We start from the raw sequence: 18,847 nt of genomic DNA, 5'->3' as shown, positions 1-18,847 counted from the left end.
TTGTTTGTCTTACCATCAATTCGCAAAGATATATGTTTAGAAATTTATAAATTAGCGTTAACTATCTTACAACAGACGGACATATTGAGGCAACTTTCGAAATATTTCTTGGTATGACTAAACAAAAACTGAAATCAGATAAGCTACCATTTTGCAAGACGCATATAAACTTGACCTATCATTACACCGTAACAATGAATAGATGGTACAGATAGATGTTAAAAACATTCATTACTAAATTCTCGCAATATTTGTATTATTGTATTTGTATACTCGGAAACATTGTTAATTTTCTTAAAAGTTAAATTAAAAAAAAAATGTTTCCGTATAATAATTAAGATATTGTTCACAAGAACAGTGTACTAAAATACAATAACATTTAACATATATATACAAATTTTCCACATATTATGTATATATATAACTTATATTACAACTTAATCTCCGGTGATGAAAACACCGATAATAAATTGATAATTTTTAGTTCCTATACTTCTTTTTTTGAACTTTCATTATACCAAATTTCATTCTTCTCATTGTACGCAATCTACTTAATAGAATGTGTGTATAGATTTTCTTCACATATTCATACATAGTAGGTATATACAAATATAACATTATAATAAACCCATAAGGTAAACAATCCGGGATATCATACACGTACGAATTGAGAACCAAACAAAAGATTGTTACGTATTCGCACTTTACAAAGATAAAGATAAACAAATACCGGAATAAAAACGAAACGCATTTTACCATCGTGCCGTGGTGTAACATTTTACGCTATTCAATCACAAATCGAGCGAATACAATGCCAGTAATAACGTGTTTACTTGCAGCCAGTGTTGCCAGCAAACTATGAGTTGTTGAACTTTTTAAAACCTAAAAAAATTCATCAATTTAACGTATAGTAATAAAAAAAACTGCAATCTACTGTAGTAAAAAACTAAAATGGAGGTGGGCAGGACACATGATTAGAAGCAAGAAAGATAAATGATCCAAGGACGTTACAGACTGGTGCCCGAGACAATATAAAAGACGGAAAGGGAGACAGCGTCGTAGATGGGAAGACGATTTTAAAAAATAGTGGGGCATACATGGAAAAGAGTAGCACAGAATCGCATTCTAAACATTTCATACTATAGCGGAGGCCTATGCTGGACAGCAAGACAACTTTCGAGTACCGATCAAGCAATTAAATTAGATTAAGATAAATATTATGTAAGAAAGATTGTTAAATAACGGCTATTATTATTAATAAAAAAAACTAGATTAGAGTTGGTATAAGAGCATGCGCATTTATTGTGACAATTTTTTATTTCAATGTTGTGGGCAAACGATGTGGTGACTCATCTGATGTTATGTGATTATCACCGCTCATGAGCACGAGCAACTCCAGTGGAATAACAGATATGCAGCCGGTCTTTCAGTATATACATTTTTCTTAAACGTTTCTATATCATATTATTATCATTTATGTATTTTATCTGTATAAAGTTTAATTTTTATAAGTAAAATTAAATAATCATTAAAATTTCCCATTTAACAGTATCTTCAATTAAATATGTAATATTCTTTTTTAATATCAAAGTTCGGTGTTTACCACCAATCCGACCAATGTAATAAAGATGGATGGATGCTGTAAACTGAGAGACTGATGTCGACCTGTGGATGAAAATGACTTACCACGCCGTCCTTAAATATTGGGTTGTAGGTTAAGCAATGCTAATGTTCTTTTATTTTTTTAAAAGCCACTATTAAATAATAATCTCACTATCTATCAATTAGGTGTTCAAATCTACCGGTTCTATTGGTAAAACCACTTATATGGCATCACTGTAATAATATGTTGAGTCGGTGCGCACCATAAACATTGTCTGCTTGATGCATAGACAAAGATCATCACTTTCACTGACCGCTACAGCTGTTTGATATGGTACAGTCGCCGACAATTTACAATTACTACCTTGGTGCTGTACCAATATTCTACAAAAGTTTCTCGCACGGTACAAACATGTGTATTCATAAGTATTATTGTTTGTATCGGTCTGGGTATTTTCTATGTATTATATATATGTATGTATTTACAAAAAAATAACCAACACAAGCTCTGCTAAGCTTGACACTAGATGGCGCTGTGTTAATTGTCCAGGGTTATTAATTTTTTATTTTTATTCGAATTACATAAAAAAACTATCGTAGTAAAAACAATTAAAAAAAGATTTTTACTTACCGATAAGCTTAGCATATAAATAATGAGAAATATGTAAATTGTTCTCTCGTTCACTAAAATTATGTAATACATCTCATTTGTAGGCAAAATTAGTATGCACGGGTGTAATTCCGTTTTAGAAGCGGAACCAAATATATTGTATAGAATAACATAGCAGTTACGTTACAAATTTATTTTTGTTATATCACATTTTACATTATTATATAATGTCTAAAAATATATGGAATTATATAAGAAGAAACAAAACGGAATAAATATTTTTTTTTATAACATACTGCCGCCCATGAGCACCCGCAACACCAGGGGAATGGCCAGTACGTTGTCGGCCTATTAAAAAGGGATAAGCTCTTTTCTTGAAGGTTTCAATATCGTATCCACAACGTGGTTGTGCGTGGCAAAAAGTTTCTAGATATATAATATCTATCTATCTAATTTCTAGATAATAATAACTTATAAATTGGGTTGGTTTTTGATAGATTTTTTTAAAGAGATAAGACTGCCTTTATATGCCTCTATTTGCCTTTATATATTTTATTGTAATGTGTTTATTGTTCTTTCTTTATATGTACGCAACAAAGAGTTATTATTATTGTTGACAATTGTGAAATAATTAGATACTTATGCACTTATTGAATAATTTATTTCAACAAAAGGCGACATCTTTGATTGCCTAAACAAAAACTGGAAGAAGGTCAAGGTGAAAGAAATAATCATAGATAATAAAAAAACAGAGAACACAAAAGTAGTACAGAGTACTTTACGATACTTTACGATAGAGATTAAAATATTCTAACAATTATAATATATGAGCCATTAGTAGCCGGATTGTGTATTTATATACACAATAGTTAATAACCATACTTATGAAATAATAATAATGTAAATATACATATATTGTCTCTGTAGTCACGGTACTGACGATGGCGATCTTCCATGGTAGCGCCGTTATTTCACCCCCTATGCACCCGCAGTGTAGGGTACATTGCGGATACATAGGGGTTTTTGTACTAGGTTATAAGCATATACCGTTAACTTACTAATATTATAAATTTGAAGGTATGTAAGTATAGACGGAAGGATGTTTGTTACTTTTTTACGGAAAAACTACTAAACGGATTTTGATGAAACTACAATAATATAGCTTATACATCAGAATAATACATAGGCTACTATTTAAAAAGATATTATGTAAATTGGCCGAAACATAACTATAAATGTCAAGTAAGTGTGATGTAGATGAAGTTCCGCCGGTCAGCTAGATCCGTATCCTTACTAATGTTATAAATGCGAAAGTAACTCGGTCTGTCTGTTGTGATTTCACGACAAAACTACTGAACCGATTAAAATGAAATTTGATACACAGATAATCTAGATCCTGCGATAAATAGGCTACTTTTTAATGCGAAAAAAGGGTTGTAAGGGCCGGAAAGGTTGGAAGTAACGTCATTTTTAGAAGCATATTTTTTAGGCTGTTGATTAAATAAAATAGGGAATGAAAGTTTATATTCTATGCGGGCGATGTCGCGGGCACAGCTAGTACATATCATGTAATCATAAAAAAAATGTATTCTCATGGTGAAAATTAATTCATATTACAACTTAACCTAAAAGCAAACAATGACGAGTTGTTTTACGTTATAAGATAAAAATCTTGATAATTTCCATAACAAATACAGTAAGCAAGAGTTGTGTTGAATATGAGATATCGTGACTAAGCAATGATCTTTTAGTGAGTCGGTTGATCTCACATTTGTATTAGCTGATTATATCACGACTATAAGCACCCACTGTTAAATTATTATGTGCCATAGATTCGAGACTGAGCTGTGCAAATCACTTAGGAGCAATAATAGTATTGTGGGACACAAGTTGTGACAGTACTGTCGCGTTGACAGTTTTGTTGTAGTCGGTCGATTTTAAATCAAATCAAATCAACTTAAATCAAATCAAAAAATATTTATTCATATAAACATTTTAGCTGCAGTAAATTTGAGTATTAAATATGACAATATCTCTGATGAATATTATGATGGTATTGTCAATTTGATTCGTTATCGGCATTTTCATTACCAGGGAGTAAATCAGTACTATATGAAATAAAAAATAATTTAGATTGGATGTAGAACATTTTAGCCGCTTATGAACGTAAATTTTTTTGTATTAATATTTTCCCTTTCGTCTAGTTAAAAGAAAACAGAATAATAATAATAGTGTCCCTGGACAAGAGTGATATAGTCTCAATTTAAGCAGAGCTTGTGTTATGGATGCTTGACAACTGATATATATATATTTTATTTCGATACATTTTTTTGTAAATACATACATAATGTACATAGAACACACCCAGACCGACACAAATAATCACACACACGAATACACATGTTTGTACTTTGCAAGGAATCGAACCAGCGAACCATCAGAAGTAGAGCAGTGTGTAAAATCGCTAGACCACCTAAAATAAAAAAATCTTTTGTCTTATTATAACACAAACTCTGCTTAAATTGGATCTAGATGCGTTGTATGAATTGTCTAGGCATATTATTATTATATTAAAATATTTTTCACAAGGCTGTACAATGTCTGGTGTCTCATACGCAATAATATGTAGACTACTTTCGATTTCCAAACGCTGCAGTCTGTACCATAATGTTATTACTGTACCTACTTACTGCTTTATCACATTGTAGGTCGCTATATATCATACATAGATCGAGTATATATACATATATATATATAGACATAGGCACAGTCTATCTAAATATATATAACTTAAAGGTGACTGACATAGTGATCTATCAACGCACAGCCCAAACCACTGGACGGATCGGACTGAAATTTGGCATGCAGGCAGATGTTATGACGTAGGCATACGCTAAGAAAGGATTTTGTATAATTCTACACCCAAGGGAATAAAATAGGGGATGAAAGTTTGTATGAAACTGTCAATTTTAAACCAATCAGGTTGAGACTTTGCATGCATAAAGCTACTATGACGTAAGCATCCCCTAAGAAAGGATTTTGATAAATTCCACCTCTAAGGGGATAAATTTACGCGAGCGAAGCCGCGGGCAAAAGCTCGTATATATATATATATATATGTATTTACGAAAAAAAATCCATGTAGGTATGTGTAGTTGTCTAGTACCCATAACACAAGCTTTAGCTAGGTTAACTTGGGACTAGATGGCGCTGTGTAAATTATCTTCAGATTATTACTAAATTATTATTATTGCTGAAGTGCAATTCTGCACGCGCTGTAGAATGAACGCAGCCGGAGAGTCCCAAGTTCAATATACATAGTAGTTTTATAGTTTTAATTAGAATATTGTTATCCTTAATAATATTATAAATGCGAAAGTAACTTTGTCTGTCTGTCGTGTACATTAAATGAATAAAAAAATACATTATATACAATACCATGTATTTGACAAACACATATAACTGAAATTAATTATGGTCGAATTTCGACTATTAGCGACCACTGGTATTAATTATTAATCTATACATATAAATAAGATTGGAGTGTCTGTTTGTAACATTGAAATAACCGTTTTATACTACATGTATATGAATACAAATACGGTACATACACCAAAATAACATTTTTTATAACTTTTATATGTCTGTCTGTTTGTTCCGGCTAATCTCTGAAATGGCTGGACTGATTTTGACGGGACTTTCGTCGGCAGGTAGCTGATGTAATAAGGTGTATCCCAGGCTACTTTTATTTTGGAAAAATAAGGTTAAATTCCATGCAGATGAAGTCGCGTGAATGGCTAGTTAATTATAAGTACGGTTTATGACCTCTTTGATTATAACTGCTCCAGTTTTTTAAGTGGGTTATAAAAGACATTAGCGGAGCTCGGTAGACTTGCTCGTTGGGTATAGGCTACAAAAGGGTAAACAGAGAAAGTAAACGTCACACATTGTGGTTTTGTTATTATCAAGATTTACTTGCAATGAGAGGAAATAGCTGTAACAAGATATTTCCTCAGAGATATAATTACCATCTTTAAATCTTGCTTACTTATTACATTCTTATTATAAGGAGCTCTAGATGTGGATGTCACGCAACATATTAACAGGTAGATTGTCATAGACTATGTAAGTTTATTGTTTTTTTTTTTTTTTACTTTTTGGTGTTATGCGGACGGTACTCTATGACTGATTTCCCCAAGTGAAAAATGTAGCAAAAATTGGGGTAAATGTTACGCAGACGAAGTTGCGCAGATTAGCTAGTATTTTATTCTCTTTAACTCTATTCAGCTAGATAAGACTAAAATCTTATTAATATTATAAACATAAAAGTTTGTGAGTATGGATACATGTTTGTTACTCTTTCAGGCAAAAACTACTGTACGGATTTTGATGAAACTTTATAGTAATATAGATTAGACATGAGAATAACATATAGGCTATAAATTACACGCGGGTAAAACCGCGGGCATAACTAGTAGTCAATATAGTATATATTTGTATATAAACTAATATACTTTTTTTATTGTCTACGTTTTTTATAATAACTATATTGTTTTATATATATGACACAAGTCAATACAATATTTGAGACTATATCGGTGCCTTTTTTATTCTCATAGCATTACATATTAGTCTTAGATCTCCTTCCTTTATAACTATTTATAATGAAGCAGTGCTTTTATTGTTTAGAAACGTTTAAAGATAATTTTATATTTGGAGAATTATATAATAAGAAATGTAGAGATAATATAATTTTAAAGAGATATATAAGTTACTATGTAAGACATAATATGTTTATAAGTGTATCGACCAATGGCCCAGTCGGTATATGTGGGCGACTGTATTACCGGTTTTAATATGCAATCGACTTCTAGGAATTAAGATTATAGTCATTAACATTTGAAGAATTAATTAAAATAATAAAATCCAGGACAATTAACTCATCCCTATCTAGTCCCAAACTGAGCAAAACTTGATAGATAGATAAAAATCTTTATTCGTATCCCGATAACAAAGATAGTACAAACAAAATCCAAATAACACATAAGAATAGTAAATAATTATAAAAAAAAAATACAACACATAATACTTTAACTTCCACATAAAATAAACATTAAAATATATATTAGGTGCCACAGGGATACGAAAGGGTTGAGCTACTCAGTGAACAATTTGCTCAGCGAGCAAAACACTGATTTTCAGTAGCAGCCCAGTGGTGGTGCGATCGCGTGCAGCGACATATTCACTCAACAATCTTAATGTTACCAAAATTTAAATTAAACTAATTCTTAATAAAAATAATAGAAGAAAAAAATAATAAAATAAATAAATCAAAATGTATATCAATATCAATTCAAATACAAATAACTGTTGACGCGGACCATTACCTAAGCGACCAAAGGCTTTCAAAAAATAATAATAATATATAAATGCTAGGAATTGTCTAGTAGAAAAAGTTTTATCTTTTTCTTAAATACCTGTTTTGAAAACTTGTACTATGGGCATTAAAAAACTAATTAAAGAAATACTTGAATTCATATTTTTTGTAAATACACACAATATTTTGAATACCTCGCTGTTCTAGCGGTTTAGCTCGGTCGCGGGTTCGATTGCTCTCAAGGTACAAAAATTTGTATTCATGAGCATGATTGCTTGTATCGGTTTGGGTGTTTACTATGTAATTATATTATGTATGTATTTACTACAAAAAATGGATCTACTTATCTATCAGTTGTCTAGTATCCATAATACAAGATCTGATTAGATTGAGATTAGATGGCGTTGTGTGAATTGTCTGAAGATATTATTTTTATTAATATAATATACCTAGAATATACACAGACTAACAAAAATACTACTGAATACAAATGTTTATATCGAGCGAGAATCGAACCAGTTACCATAGAAAGTAAGGCGATTGTGGCGAAGGCTGCTAAACCGCTAAACTACCGGCATAAGTATACATTGTAATAATTAATAGTGCAGTATTAGTACATCTTATTATATATATTGAACTAGAATACACACCATGGCTTGCACCATACACGCTTTCACAACTGCAGACATTAATAATGTGTGTGCTAAGTTGCGTGTGCGTCGGATTCCCAGGAAAATGCACTTGGTTTTCACATAAATAACATTACGATACACTGAACTAGTTTTCAACCAAATGAGAAAACTTTTTTGACGGTATTGTATTTGGTATTTTGCTAGGCACTCCGTAAAGGGTACGCTAAAACTGAAGGTTTATTCAAGATTTCTTTCTCTAGTCCATAAAGCAATGTATACGTTTAGGTAATGGATGATACCTACCCATACATACATACAACCAAAAACTTTTCATTACACATTCACAAATATTCAACTTCAATCGTGAATATACTACTACATGCATAGAGCTAAAGAGTTTGTTTGGTTGGTTGAACGCTCATAGGAACTAATAGAGAGAATTTTAAAATTCTTTTAATATTGGATAGCTCATTTATCGGTGAAGAATATGAGCTATATAACATCACGCTACGACTAACAGAGGTGGAGCAAGAAAGAAAAATGTTGGATAAATGGGAAAATAATTTTGAGAATTTCCGTTGCTTCTTCCTCACGTGATGCAGACAAATTAGCGCGGATCATCTAGCATTAATATTGATTTAGAATTTGCAAGATATCGATATCTTAATATACACATTAAAAAAAACAATAGAGTTTCGAATCCTTTACTGTTGAAAGTCAGACTAAAAGTTCAATTCGAACGTCATTAATCATATCATTCTTCGGCGTCACGCTTTCAAATGGAATCAATTACATAGGTTAAATATTCCCGGGAATACTCATAGACTTATAGTCCAGTTATGTCAAGGGCCACAACACCAAATGTCAATCGTCAAAACTGGGTCGGGTTCACACTGACAGGGATGGGAACCTCACAATCTTACTTTCATCGCCTGACCTCACGATGTGACCTGGAGTATTAGTTTGCCTTCGTTACGACACAGACTTTAGGATACAACCTTAAATATTCTATTGTTGTGGTACCGAAGAGGGTCGTTCGTTTTAAAAAGTCGACAGGACTGTGGTTAATTGTGTAGATATTCATATTCCCGCGCTTGTGTTACTATTTCTAATCGAATGATGACGCTCGGTCGATTTTAAACTAAACATTTGAAGATCGCCATTAGTTGTTAGTATTATAAAAAAATAACCAATTAAATAAATTGGAAAATGTGTATTTCATGATGGTATATTTGTGAATTAGTGTACAAACAATACGTTTGTGATACTGATGGTTTAGCACACTGCTTTGATCACGGGGTTCGATTCCATGCATGATACAAACATTTGTATTCATGGTTACGTTGTTTTCTATATAACATCACGCTACGACTAACAGAGGCGGAGCAAGAATGAAAAATGTTGGATAAACGGGAAAATAATTTTGAGAATTTCCGTTGTTATGTCAAAGGCCACAACACCAAATGTCAATCGTCAAAAATTAAGTTGTTTTCTATATGAAAGTATTTACAAAAAAAAAATGTGTGACTTCTTTTTTAGTGATTTTTGTCATCACCTATACCCATTAGTACAAGCTCTGGTAGTATCGGAATAGATGGTGCTGTATGAATTGTCCTGGGTTATAAGTTTTATTCCCATATATCAAGATACAACTACATGAGATTATATGAATATTTATTATATGTAGTTTAATTTTATATTTTATTTATATGTAATCCATAAACTTATATATTTTATATTGATTTATTAGTATTTTTATATATTTGCATATGTATATATATAATATTTTTCTGTATCTATCCGTTATAATAATTGATTTTTTTTCTTTTAATTAATTATTAAAGTGCACTGCCTTGTTATCTCTGATCAAAGCGACGGTTGACTGGTAGAGAATGCCATCAGGCATTAAGTTATGTATACATTTTTGTGCAAAACAATAAATAAATAAATATATTCATATAAATAAGTATGTATATATCCAGATATATACATTCTCATTTAGTATTTATAAAAACAGCGTTTTGTTACACAAATTGTGTATATACGGCATTGGAATGAGTGAACTAAGTATGCGTTTACTGAAGCAATAAAACCTTAAACAAAATCTTGTACAATATTTTAAGGAATATCGTGCTTGGCTTTCAATGCAATTGGAAAGGTTTTGTTTATTTTGGCCATATTTTAATTCTGTTCTTTTTATTTATTTAAGAGTTTTAATTAAAGTTGATTTAGTTTTATTTCTTGTCTGTTTCTGTATCTTTTCTAATTTTATATCTATACTAACTAAAAAAGAGTCTTGACAGTGTCGTAGTCCAGTGTTTTACTACTTCGATTTAAACCCAAGAGGTTTTTGGTTCTGGCCGGCACCTAAAAACTTTGAGAAGAATATAAATTCTCGATTTCTTTAAGTTACGTTATCGTCGTTCTCTCTCTAATAGAAAAATTACTAAGGAATTTTCGAGTTAACAAGATGGTAGGCTTCTCTTTAAGGAAAGGAGTCGGGAACAAAGTCTACATATACGTGACTGTGCTCTGAAACTTTACTCTGGTGGACTCTCTGCTACGTCGCAATTAAATACATATACTCAGTGAAATGTGGGCAAGAGTTAAGTTATCTACAATATAAACAGTTGACAATGCCTCTAACTACCCATGTTTATTTTATAGATAATAAAATATCCCTAAGTATCTTTACAACCTGTTCAAATATATGATATATGACCATGGATCTAGGGTTAAATATTCTAAACTGACAACAATGTATTATTAAAAACAGACCAGAAATGTTCGCCATTTCCACATGTTTAAGATTCTATACGTATACATAAAGAATTTACTTACGATTGTATTCGTAAGGTGACTGCCCCCAACAAGTACCTGGAAAAAAACATAAAAGGTTAAGTTACAAATTCAATCACGTTTTTGTAACAATTTGTATGTACTCAACGTGCGTAGGTTCACATTAAAATAATTTATAATGTACAACTTTTATATCGTGACTTTTATATTAAAATTCGCACAGGTGCAGTAACGAAGAAAATATTTTTTTTTTCGGACTACTACTGAATGTGAATATTAATTAACTGAAGAGATTTGTTTTTAAGTTTTATTTTGCAGTAGAAGTTTTATTTTTTTCTCTAATGCTGTTGGCCGCAGCTGGGCTTTACAGCCGGACGATAGTGGGCGAGTGCAGATGGCACTCCAAACCCGCGGAAGGACTTATGAAGCGGCATAAGGCCAACTCCCACCTGTCGGATACGACTCTAGTCTGAGGGCACCGCTAGTGGTTCGAACCTCAGTTCAGGCCGTCCAGATCCACGTTTGAATTGGACGGGGATCGATCGAAGGGGAAGAAAATGAAAACAAATCTTCCCTTTATATTACTATGAATTGAGATTTTCTATAGGTACCAATCTTTTTTGCCGTTCTGAATTTAGCATTTGATTTAACAATATAGGTTGAAACACTATCAGATAAAGATGTTGAGAATGCTCGCAACCGAAGTATGAATTTAGTCGGATCAAAATATTCATGTAAGGTAAGAATAAAGGCATTTGGTTTTTTCCCTCATACAAAGGACAGTAGCTTGATTTGCAAGTTCCGTCCCGGCTTAAAGCGTTATATACGAGTATTATAGATAGATACGACGGTATAAATAGGTCTATCGATATGGCAACAAATAAAAGGTATATTGTAAAGCTCTTAAATATCTTGTGTATTATGTACATTAAATGTGGCAGTAGATTGGTATGAAAGTATAACGTCTTAGTTCTCTGGGATGGCAACGCATTAATATTATGAGGTTATAGTGTATTTGACCCAAAATAGTGTTCGAGTGCCACGGCTTTTGCATATTCGTATAGGCGATGGTAACCCTTTGTATCTTTTCTCAAGACCATCAGCTTCCAAATGCATAAAAAAATTAAACATTTCACAGTATTTCTGAGTCATTAAAAACGCCAACGTAATAAAAAACCACCTACCTTTCTTAACTAAGGACGAGAACAACAAAAAAAGACAAATAAGCAATAACTGTATAAATAATCAATATCCATTATATTCCTTATTACAAACTCAATACAACCAAATGAATACATTGAAACTCATTCCCAAACAGCGCCATGAATGAATGCCTACGTCACGGATGAATATGGTCACAGAAGGTCTTATAAGTGTGCCGAGGTTGTGCTGAGTAACGTCTAGAATATTAATACAAGTTTAAACTTTATTGCTATCGATTCATTTACTTACACATTGTAAATATACATCAGCATATACAAGCGAGATGAACTTCAGAAGTAATTGTGATAGAGACTGGTTTAGTTAATTGGAATAGCAAACAAGCTGACAGCTCATTTGAATGAATGAATGGATGATTTATTTAACGCAGAAATAAGGTATATTTTTGTAAAGAACAATCGTGCGCAAAAATCTGACATGCAAAATTAACGGTCTAGATTGATTCTCCGTCCAATTCAAACGGGGATCGAAATTACGACGGCTTGAGCCAAGGTTCGAACTCCTAGCGGTGCTTTCAGACTAAAGTCGTATCCGTCAGGCGGAGTTGGCCTTTAGTCGCTTTTTAGGTGATTCGCGGGTTTTGAGTGCCATCTGTTCTCGCCCCCTATCGTCCGTTGAGGCGAAAAGCGTTAGAATAAACCGAAAAAAAAAAGAATGACAGCTGTCGGTTAGTACCTACATAAATAACATCACGGAAATTAAGTCATTACGTGATCAAAAAAGTACTTTTTAGTGATGAAAATATTTTGCAATGTAATTTAAAATGCTATTTAAGCGAACGTCTTCATCATAGTAGCTCCAATCTTTAATTCCAGTTCAATCAGTCGAAAATCTAAGAAGATTTATGAGTGTAGGTATAGGGTGGAATTTAACAAAATCCTTTCTTAGGGGATGCCTACGTCATAGCAGCTTTATGTATGCACAGTCTCAGCCCGATCGGTTTAAAATTGACAAAGTTTCATACAAACTTTCATCCCCCATTTTATCCCCTTGGGGGTAGAATTAATCAAAATCCTTTCTTAGTGGATGCCTACGTCATAACATCTACCTGCATACCAAATTTCAGCCCGATCCGTCCAGTGGTTTGGGCTGTGCTTTGATAGATCACTATGTCAGTCACACTTTGAGTTATATATATATATATTTAGAAATGAATGTCTTAGTAAAATTTTTAAATGAATTAAAAAATAGATTTATCTTCCTATACCGTTTTCTCTGTATTTAAAATTAATATAGGTTATCGTTTATCTCATAAAAACAGGCAAAGTCGCGGCTAATAGTTATACAAAAACGAAGTAAATTATACGTAGTTACGTATAATGAAGTTTCATGTTATTCGAGAAGATACAAGTCACAAAATATAACAATCAGGAACAGCAATTGCGGCACAGCCTAGTTGGTTATCCTTTTGCAGTCGTCGACGCACTGGCGTTACGCAATAGCGTTTCGCATGCAAATTTTTTACGTACCTACCTATCCGCACTTTCTCCGTACACCTAATTTCTCTTTCGACTGTACACTATTGCAATGTTTCTGTGACTCATTATACGGATTTACTTTCTGTAATATACTCCATACTAATACTATTAGAGCACAAAACTCTACTGCAAAAATGTATCTATTTATTTATTATTTTTGCACAATTAAATTGTTCGTGTCGTTTCGTCTATGTTTACACTATTTATTATTATTATTTATTAATACAATCAGTGTTAATAATAATCTCAAGACAATTCACACAGCGCCATCTAGACCCAAGTTAAGCTAGCTACAGCTTGTGTTATTGGGGTACTAGACAACTGATACAAATACATAGATACACTAGACCACCGAGGTCGTCAAAAAGTGTTAGTTGCCATACTTCTCCAAAATCGCTTTCTCTCTTTACTTTACTCTCGGTAGGACCGAGAATAGGTTGTTATCTATTGTTTATACCTCTAAATGATAAAGGTGGCCCAATCCAAAATATATATATATTTGTATATATTATCACCGACGTAAAGTAGCTTGTCTATCGGTGTTCTATAGGCTCCATTTTGGCGAATGTGCTCAAGAACTGCACAACCTCATTCCTCCAGCACCGTTCCATCAACGTACAACAAGACGTAGAGAGCGGCTCCACCCCTACACTATTGACATCCCAGCTGCTCGAACTAACCGTTTTGCATTATCTTTCCTTATGCGAGCAGCTAAGGAGTGGAACTCTCTACCAGCGTCTATTTTTCCTGCCTCTTACAACATTGGGTCTTTTAAGTCAAGAGTGAATAGGTATTATTTGAGCTTGCGTGTAACAGCTTAGACCACATCATCACTTAACATCAGGTGAGATTGCGGTCAAACGCGCTCAAATTATTATATAAAAAAAAAATACAAAAAAAGCTATGAAAGCGGATGGACAGACTTATATTCTCGGCATAATCGTTTTTAATTCTGTTAGTCGACCCTTAACCAACGGAATATCGGGAGCTTATTAATAACCTAATTGCAATAAATAACCTATTTATATAACATTTACAATTGTATTTTCTAATTGGTTTTACCTAAATCTCAGAGGATCGGTTACTGTTGAGTCTAGAAATTGTAGTACTTTCTAGGTAGACAAAAGACTGCATAAGTTGGCAGTAACGGGCAAAAACTAGTACATGAAGCTGAGATGTGCCCTCAGGTATTTCATTGTCTAGTTTCTTATAGTACAGGATAGCCTACTTGGAGTGTTACAAGATCGGTGAGATTAAATGGTATATATTTATATATATAGAAATTCTATAAGCAGTAAAGTAGGTGAAGAGGAGGAGTATGGGAACGAAAACTGTGACACGAGAATTTTATATATAAAATATATGTATATAATACATGTACACCCGTGCGTAGCCGGGGCGAGTAGCTAGTCGTCTATAAATGAAATAAAAGATCACTTATTCATATAAGACATTTTAGTCGCTTATGAACGTCAAGTTTTTTGTATCAATATTTTTTCCCTATAATCCAGTTTAGAATACACAATAAAAACAGACTCAATTGACAAGAAATAGCAAAAAACTGAACTGAATTTCTTTTTTTTATAGCCAGTTTTTAACATTGTTTAGGTACTTATGTGGGCATCGATGACTATCACGTGCATGAACAACATTAGCCTTGTCATTTTGTTTGTTAAATTGTTAAGTAAACTATTAACAATTATCAAGTATTTTCAGAGTTAAGTTATAAACCGATACGACATTGAAACCTTCAAGAATAGAGCTTATTCCTTTTTAGAAGGCCGACAACGTACTTGCAATTCTCTGGTGTTGCGGGCGCTCATGAGCGGCGGTAATCACTTACCATCAGGTGAGCCGCATGCTCGTTTGTCCCCTGTATTATAAAAAAAAAAGTTGATAAGCTTGTATTCATGCCGTCGAAATATTTCACTCTCTCACTACCCAACTGGGATAACTGCAGCGAAGGTATATCATTATGTTACTAAAATGCCAGTTTATCCATTTATTCATCGTAAAGTTGGAACTAGTCAGAATGCAATTAATAATATTACGAATATACAGACGGACAGATTGCAAATATTCCGGAAAGCGTGGGTGTTGTTGCCTTGAGATTTTAAACTTATATGGGTGGGAGAGTAGCGTGTATAATAAACTACTTAAATGTCATACAATAAATAACATAATTTGTTATATATATATGAAACATTTAATAGCTTTATAGGAGCTGTGATATTTTTTTTTAATACTGGCTGACCCGGCACACGTTGTTTTGCCATATATATCGCTATTAAGAAATAGGCGTTGATCGTAGTTTTAAAATCACTAGTATCCTGACGACTTAGGCGTAATACCGGTTAGTCAGGGAGAGAAACACCTCAATGCCTACAATATTCACAATTACCTATCTCTTATTTGTTTTTATAATAATATAAACACTCCAACTTTTTCGCTCCAAAACTCCCGCTGCTTACGTTCAATCATCCGTCATCCACTTGTCAATGTCACATAGATTACTTTGGCTCTGGCCTCTGACGTTCCGTTTCAGGTTACATGATTATTGACTTTACCATTTTTAATTAATGGTGCGTCAAACGATAGTTAACAGTAGAATGGTATAAATTTTAGGTTGAATTTTTTAATGCATAATCGAAAAATACAAAAATAATTACCCTTATCACTTCGAGGTATGAAAAATAGTTTATGTCCTATGCTCAGACACAACACAAAATTTCAAGGTATCGGTCAAGGCATTTCAAAGCAGTTTTGTTGTAAACAATATTTGCATTTATTTCTATGTACAGTAAAGAATAAGTGTTCAAGAACATTTTACGTTTAATATATTCTTAAAATTTTAAAGCTTATTTTGATAAATATTCGTGATCGAGTAAAGATTGGTTTCAAACCACTTACGGTAAGTATATTTCTTAAATAAATACCTTGTAGTACTACTAGTGTATTTGATGTGACCAATTGGAATTATATCGATATTGAGAATAGATTCCAAAGTGCATTTGCCGGTTAGGAAGGTACTTTAAACCACATTTACACTACGAAGTTGCAAATACCGCGCTGTATGTCATCCTCTCCAATCGATCCCCCGTCCAATTCAACGGGGATCGATGTTACGATGGCCTGAGCCGAGGTTCGAACCCCTAGTGGTGCCCTTAGACTAAAGTCGTATCCGTCAGGCGAGAGTTGGCCTTCAGCCGCTCCATAAGTCCTTCCGCGGGTTTGGAGTGCCATTTGCACTCGCCCCTATCGTCCGGTGAAGCTGTAAAGGCCATCTGCGGCCAACAGCATTAGAGCACTCCGAAAAAAAAACTGTATGTCACAGCTCGAGTACAAACTGACTCATCTAATTCCTTCCACACGATACTAAACCAACGACGCGACGCGACGTGAAAAGATATTATACTAACCATGTTATCTTATATATAAAATGCTCGTATCACAATGTTAGTTACCATGATGTTCCGAAACGGCTTGACCTATTTTTATGAAATTTTATCTCCAAATCGGGTATATCTGAGAATTTTTCATACTCCTTAATGATAAAGCTGACCCACCCCTAAATATAAAAAAAATAGCAAATTTTATTTTATTATGATTTAGCATTGAAATATACATACAACTTCAAATTTTCAAACTTTTACGATCAACCCCTGTTTTTATAGGGATATTAGTTTTTCAATTTTTATGGCAAAACAGTCAGGTAATCTTTTTATAATTTAAATATTTTCGAATTCCTATTCACATGTTATCCTTCTAGAAATTTCGATTTTTAAATGCACTCTGAAGTTTTTCCATACAAATAGTTCGGGTTCTATCGTGTGCATGTACTATTTGCAAAATGACTCATGTAATTACTTCCGCACGACACTAACCGACGTGTCGCCGTGTGACATTAGGTTATACATCGGATTTCTAGAATTATTGATTTTTTCTGGAATTAAGATTATGGGTTGTTTGCAAATATTAGGATAAAATGTATGATCTAGCTAGATAGCTATCTATCTATAGATAGATACGATAGATAGATCTAGTAGATACGAGTACCAAGTTTCATCCGTATTATCTAGTTCCTTCTGTGTGTTAAAATAATTAACATTTAAACGTCTCTTCAATTTTTAGTCTCTACAAGAGTCTTATCAATAATGGGCTGGACATGCAAGTCCAGTTTCATTTCCAACACAATACCACTCATGCGATGACATGATATTCCGGAGGTCTAAGATGTCACAGCGACAGCGACTTTGTTTTATACTATGTAATGCCTCTTCATTACATAGTATAAAACAAAGTCGCTGTCGCTGTGACATCTTAGACCTCCGGAATGTCTGTCCCTATGTATGATTAAATTTTTAAAACTACGCAACAGATTCTGAATCTTTTTTTTTAATAGATAACCTGTGACGATAATTTCATAGAGTTTACATAGCTTTATTTAATAAAGTTTGTCTTTATACAGTTATTACTAATATATTATACTTCACGCCTGAGTGATTCAACAGGAAGGTTTATATATACATAATACACGTTTATATATACATAATACCCGTGCGAAGCCGGGGCGAGTACCTATAATATCACCTTTCAACCGAAATACAGTTTACAAAGCAAAGAGATTGGCGGAGGTCTCTACGATGATTTTATTAATATTATAAACACGAAAATTTGTGATGCTGGATGTTTATTACTCTTTCAGTCTTTCACGCAAAAACTACTGAACGGATTTTGATGGAACCTTACAAAAATGTAGCTTATATATCAGAGTAACACATAATTTAATGATAAATATCAAGTAAGTGTGATGCAGACAAAGTTGCGCGAGTCAGCTAGTATTTTATAAAATTGACTTCAACAATAATCTTCTAGAATATGGAAGACTAGGATGTAGTGCAATGCATTAAATAGTACATTCTAGAAAATTCGATTTCACGTCATTTATAGAAATAAACTGTAAATAAAATATTACATTCTAGAAATTTCTAGTGACATTCAACTGACATCGAATTCACACGCTACTAGTGACGTCATATGAGTCATTCACGCGGCCCTTGCACACGACACGGGCGGAGCGCAATTGTTTTGCGCACGGTATCATTATCAAATGAATATAAACGGCCCC

The 18,847-nt window shown here is 33.1% G+C and overlaps 1 protein-coding gene across 1 annotated transcript in view; it reads right to left on the bottom strand.

Moving 5' to 3' along the window:
- LOC131854564 (uncharacterized) overlaps nucleotides 1–18,847 on the bottom strand; it is a 126,608-nt gene that overhangs the window by 80,113 nt on the left and 27,648 nt on the right. Inside the window, exon 2 of the mRNA XM_059205681.1 lies at nucleotides 11,063–11,098. The gene's annotated coding sequence lies outside the window, so the exon portion shown is untranslated. The remainder of the gene's footprint in view (nucleotides 1–11,062; nucleotides 11,099–18,847) is intronic.

This window comes from Achroia grisella, unplaced genomic scaffold (genome assembly GCF_030625045.1).
Source record: "Achroia grisella isolate CSIRO2021 unplaced genomic scaffold, CSIRO_AGI_Agris_v1 utg1239, whole genome shotgun sequence".
Lineage (NCBI taxonomy): Eukaryota > Metazoa > Arthropoda > Insecta > Lepidoptera > Pyralidae > Achroia > Achroia grisella.
This window is presented reverse-complemented; position numbering and strand designations above follow the sequence as displayed.